We start from the raw sequence: 6000 nt of genomic DNA on the forward strand, positions 1-6000 counted from the left end.
TGTTGATTTTTCTGTCTGTTGTTGCCTGTCCCCACGCCCTTCAGCAATAATATTCTTCACTGGCCTGTTTCATTGACAGGTCCATTTATATTCCTGCATCTTTTGCTGGTTTTGGACAGCTGCTGAGTCAGCGATTCTCTTTTCCAGCTGCCTTGAGAGCTGACATTTCCGTACATCAGTTCATCTCCAAGACTATCTGAATTCTTAATCTTGTGCCTGAAAAGAGCAACACGCTGCTTCCATGGAGGTGGTTGGAGCCTTAAAATGGGGATGGTTGCAATGTCGTTAGAAACTCTTCGCAGCACCGTGGCTCTCTGGCAGTCCAATGGACAAGGGATGCTCTTCTGGGAAGCAGCAGCACAGGTCTCGTGTATTCCGCTCCTGGGTGAGGTTTTGCCTTGGTCTGCCTGTGTTTGCTTTCCCTCAAAGCGTGGTGGCGGCTGAGGGAAGGGAGTGGCTTTGCCCGTGCAGCAAACCCCAACAGCAAGCTGCTGCTGGGCGTCACTGCCATCGTCTAGGACACGCTGCAAAGAGCTGGCTTTGCCTGTTTTAGAGGCGGGGAGCAGGTGCTGAGGGGATTTGCAGGCATCAAACTGGCCGAGCGCTGGGTAACCTGTGCAGCGACACACCTGTGTTCCCGTATGAGAGTAAAGCTGGCGACAGGGCTTTGCGTCGGCTGGAAGTGCAATTTTTCTCTAAGATACCCATCTCTACATCCCTGCTTCACAGTCAATTATTGATGGAACCAAGCCATATCTTATTTAATCCCCTTGCTACTGATTGAGGTAGACTTCATCTGAAATAGGAATTGCATAGCAAGGCAGCTACTTCAGTGAAAAACCAAAGAACTAACAATTTTTTTGCATTGAAACAAGCAAAGACTCAGAAGTTAAGGGTGATACATTTTGCTTTTGTCGTAGTTCAGCCCCAATCAGGACCAGACTACGCAGTCTCTCTCTCACTCCCCCCACCCTCTGAGAGAACAGGGAGAGAAAATATAAGGAAAAACGGCTCGAGGTTTGAGATAAGGACGGGGAGAAATCCTTAAAGTTACCGTCACGGGCAAAACAGACTCGACTTGGGGAAAACTATTCATTTATTACTACAAACAGCAGGAGAATGAGACAGAGAACAAGATAACCTCCCCCCACCCCTCCCTCTTCCCAAGCTTAACATTATCTCTACCACCTTCCCCTCCCGAGCGGCACAGGGGGGAAGAGGGAATGGGGGTTGCAGTCAGTTCATCATACGTTGTTTCACACCGCTGCTTCATGGTCGGGGGAAGAACTCCTCACATTCCTCCTCTGCTCCATTGTGGGGTCCCTCCCACGGGCCACAGTCCTTTGTGGAACTGCTCCGGCGTGGGTCATCTCTTCCACGGGTGCAGTCTCTCCAGAACAGCTGTCCCAGCGGGCCCTCCACGGGCCACAGCTGCCTTCAGGCATCCACCTCCCCCGGTACAGGGTCCTTCATGGGCTCCAAGAGGATCTCTGCCCCTCCGTGGACCTCCATGGGCTGCAGGGGGACAACCTGCTCCACCATGGTCGTCACCACAGGCTGCAGAGGAATCTTGGCCAGGAGCCGCGTTACTCCTCCCCCTCCTTCTGAACTGACCTTGGCGTCTGCAGCCGTTCCTCACAACAGGCTGGTAGATGTCTCTCAGGATCTTTTTTACATCTTATTCACTTCTCATCTCCTTTCCATTTCTTGCAGCCGGGCTGGACCGAGTCGGGCCCAGTCGGCTGCCTGGCGAGAGGCCAGAGGGTGAGGCCTGCAAGGCCCATGAGGCCTGCGCCTCCCCCTCTGCGCCTCTGCCCCTGCTCAGCTTCTTCACATCTTCTCTTCTCTTTTTTTTTTTTTTCTGTTTTCCCCTTCTTAAATACGTTATCGCAGAGGCGTTATCACAGAACATTTTGCTACCAATTGGCTCGGCCTTGGCCAGCAGCAGGTCCGCCCTAGGCCCGGCCGAGTCCACTGAACAAAGGGGAGCGACTTCTAGCAGTTTCCTACAGAAGCTACCACCTTAGGCCCCCCCTCACTAACAAAACCACGACAGCTTTATAATAATTCCTTGCCTTTTTCCCTTGAATGAATGGGAGGGTTGGGGTTTTGGGGGTAGGAAGTGCTGTCTACTTAATCACACCTAACCTTACTTATTTTTGAATAATAAATACACATATAAAAGTACATAGGATGAACATCCATGATTAACAGCAATTTAAAAACCAAACTCATCAGATGATTTATCTAAGAAGTGATGCATGTTAGATGTTTTTGAGATAGAAGTTGACTGTTTGAGAAAATGAAGTTGTTTGGTTTCACTAGAAAATGTAATAGTTACTTACTGGGCTTAATTATTCCATATGTTAATGCATTGTTGCTCTGGCAGCTGCTGGCAGAGAAGGGCTCCTTGGCACACATGCTGATGAACCCCAAGGTTTGCTTTTCTGGCTTTTACACTTGTGATGCTGCTCCAGCTGTTTGTGGCCCCAGATAACTACAGCAGAGAATCCCATGTCTAGTGGAAAAAAAAATCTGTTGATGACAAACAAGTTCCCTGCTAAAAGCCGTAAGGACTGATGTGAATTCAGCTTGTGCTGTGAAGACAGCCATGGAAACTTGTCAGAGAAATCAGACATGCCTTTAAAAAGCACAAGAGAAATGATCCAGGCAGTTGATTTAATTTTTTTTTTAGTTGTTGTCATTCAAAATGCCTGCAGGAGATAAAGTTCTTTTACATCCTTCCACTTGTGAGCCTTACAGCTCCAGGAACCTTGGACACAAGTTATCCCTGTGGCATCTCTCGTGAGGCCACACTGATGTTTATGAAGAGCTTATGGTTAGGAAGAGTTTATGATGTTTATGGTTCTTTTTTTTTTTTTTTTTTTAAAGAGGAAAAAAAAAGAGAGAGAAAACCAGCCAGGCTCTGCTGCTGCTTCTTTCCAAGCCCTATTCAGACCTCACGCATCTTGCACAGCTCTTCAGAGGTATGTAATTATCTGGCAAAGCCATGTACTTTGCTATCCCTTCTCTGTGCTGGGAGAAAGCTGCTGAGCCTATGCTCTTTTCAAAAAATAACAGTAATAAAAAAAAAAGACTTCAAAGGAAAAGATGCTGTTCCCATGCAGACTGTGCTTGTTTGGGCAGTCTGATGTCCTATTTTTATTATAAATATAATTGAATTTCCAATAGTTACATGCAAACAACTGTCGTTCGGGAATAAGAAGTAGACGTATGCTAATCGAAAGCTCTGATAATTACACAATCTTCAAATTAATTAACGAGCCAAAGGCAGCCAAACATTAGCATTTAGAAAGCGCTTTGCTGCATTAACCACTAATGAGTTCATTTAAATCTATCATGCAACCCATTTTGGAAAGCATGAGCCATATTTAATCATATTCAATCAGATTTAATGATGAAATCCCTAACGCCAGGCATTGTTGATTGTGAAATTACCATAGAATTTTATTTGTTAAATACAGGGGATAAGATAGCGGTATTTATTGTTAACTGAATTGTACTTTGAGAGAAATGTGGAAATAAAAGATACACATCCAGGTGAGTATATTCTTAAAATAAGTGAGAAATGGCAAAGGATTTCATGTGTTTTTTCATTTGTTGTTTTTATTTTCATTAAATGAAAATAACTTATGTTACTTCTGAGAAATGAACCAGTCATTTCCCAAATACACTTGGGAATTTCATGATAAAAGAAAATATTTTTACTTAAGCTACTTGCTGTTTTCAGCCTAGGCAATCATGGTGCTGCTGTTCATTGGCCCAGCTCTGCTCTCCATTTCATTCCTTTAGAGCTGAAACAACACAAAAGAAGTCACAAGAGTTTCTCTGCATTTAAATCAGAATAACTAAGATGAAGCCTCCATCCATTGCCTTTCACAGTCAGTCGCTTTTCTGGTCCCATTGAAAGCACCGTGCGCTTTGTCATTGGGTTTAGTAGAGAAGATAAATCGCCATCAGTTCAGAATGGAGGCTTCTTCCACCTGAGTCAGTGGAGATACTAAACTCAAGACATTCTTCTGGATAAAATATCTTTCTCTAGAAAGTGTTTTGCTGAACATTTCAGCCAGATAGAGCTGTTTCAATGGGGAATTTCAACCCAACCATTTCTTGCATTCAAGGCTGCACTGGCACACGCAGCGGCCAAAGGTTAGGTTGCCCGTCTGGCACGTGGCAGACTGCAGTGAGGACAACAGAAACCTATCTTGGCATGAAAGCGTGGGATTCTTCCTATATTTCATGAAACATTTTGACAGAACTCAGTTTTGTTCCCATATCTTGAATTTTCATAGTGCTTACTTGGTCCCCAGGACACTCAAGGACACTGGAGATCAGCACTGCCCCCCCCCAAGACTGCACTGGTACAGTACAGTCACTGGTGATAAGCTCTCATAAGAGTAACGAGCAAGGCTTGTAATGCTACAAAATATGGGACTCTCCAAGGGGCTTGTTCATATCCTTGTCCTTGGGGACAAGTTTATTAGAAATAGAAGAAGAAGAAGAGGCTGAGATTAGCATAGTATCTGGCAAGAGTTGTCTGCTCAGCTTTCTGCAGGTATGGGAGAGGAAACCTGATGCTCCCTCCAGCTCCCTCCAAGCCACCCTTTGGGATTTCTGCAAAACAACTGAAGAGGTGTCCCTCTGAGACCTCTGCTGACTGCTGTGTGGTGCTTCTCCAGGTGATTGCTAGTGCTTGTCTGCCCTGTCGGTTCATCAAGTGCTGGAAGCGAAGGATCTAGGAGCACATACACAGAAGGTCAGCTTTTTTTTTTTTTTTCTTTAATTGAAAAAACAAAGCTGGAAGATTTTATTAGAAATTGAGAGGTTTTCAGTCTTTGGGTCTTGGAGTGGGAGTGGTTCCCGTTTCTTTCTAAAAAGTTGGATAGTTCCAGAAAAAAATGTAATCCTCTTCCCAAACAAAAAGGGCTTATTTGAAAACACTTTTAGTAACTACTTAATTTCTCTTTAACATCCTTATAAACATCTCTATTCTACCTCTTATCCAGCGCTGTTGGTTTAAATTCAGCCTCCCGTTTTTGTGACTTATGTCACAGAGAAAGGGATTAATTCATTAACCTCTCATACACACCAACAAAAGTATTCTTAACAGTGCATTTCACCTAAGAATCTCAAAGAACCTTTCCAGCAGTGAAATGCCCTAGAGTGAGCATGCAGGTGAGGAGATTAAATGTCACAAAAGTCCCTCTTTTATTGAACACATCTTGACACACTTCACAATAATTTCTTACCAACATTATTGTGCATTTGGTGGACAAAGGAATCCAAGTGGCTCACTTTGGGGACAGCACATCATGTCTGTCCCACAGCTCAGGAGAAACCCAGGAATCCTAATTCCCAATCTCTTGGTGTAATTACCAAACCTTCCTTAGTGAAATGTTAGTTGTAGGAGTCGCTCCTTTGCATCCTAATGCATAAATATCCACCAGTTAATAGCAGCATAATGGAATAAATTTGCCAGGTCTCATGAAAATACACTGACTAAAACTTTTGATTAGGACTAGTTTAAGACTTCAGAAGATGTCTTTAGCAGCTAGTAAAGATAAAAGCAATCCTAAAAACTAAGTGACTCTCAGTTTGAAGCAGTATTCTTAAGCTTTTAAATGCTTCAAAATGAGATTTCTATATTCACACCAGCACATTCCCTCTAATTATCAAGTACTTTTTGGTACAGCACACTTCACACGTAACAGGGCAAAGTTTCAGAGTGGTGTGTTTTTGCAAGCTGAAAGCCATTAACATTTTAGAACTTCTTCATGATGGGGAAATTGGACTGGTATAGGGAGCGATTTTTCTGTGAGTACAGTTAAACCTGTGCCAGCCAATCTGTGGGTGTTCATTTTTCATTTAAGAACTGTTTATTTTCCCTTAATTTGAATCAATCGAGAATGCATTCAAGTTGAACTAAACGCAGTGCTTTGAATCCCAAATGCACACATCCCTAGAGCTCCCTGTACTGCC

Source organism: Chlamydotis macqueenii, chromosome 9, assembly GCF_036417535.1.
Source record: "Chlamydotis macqueenii isolate bChlMac1 chromosome 9, bChlMac1.mat, whole genome shotgun sequence".
Lineage (NCBI taxonomy): Eukaryota > Metazoa > Chordata > Aves > Otidiformes > Otididae > Chlamydotis > Chlamydotis macqueenii.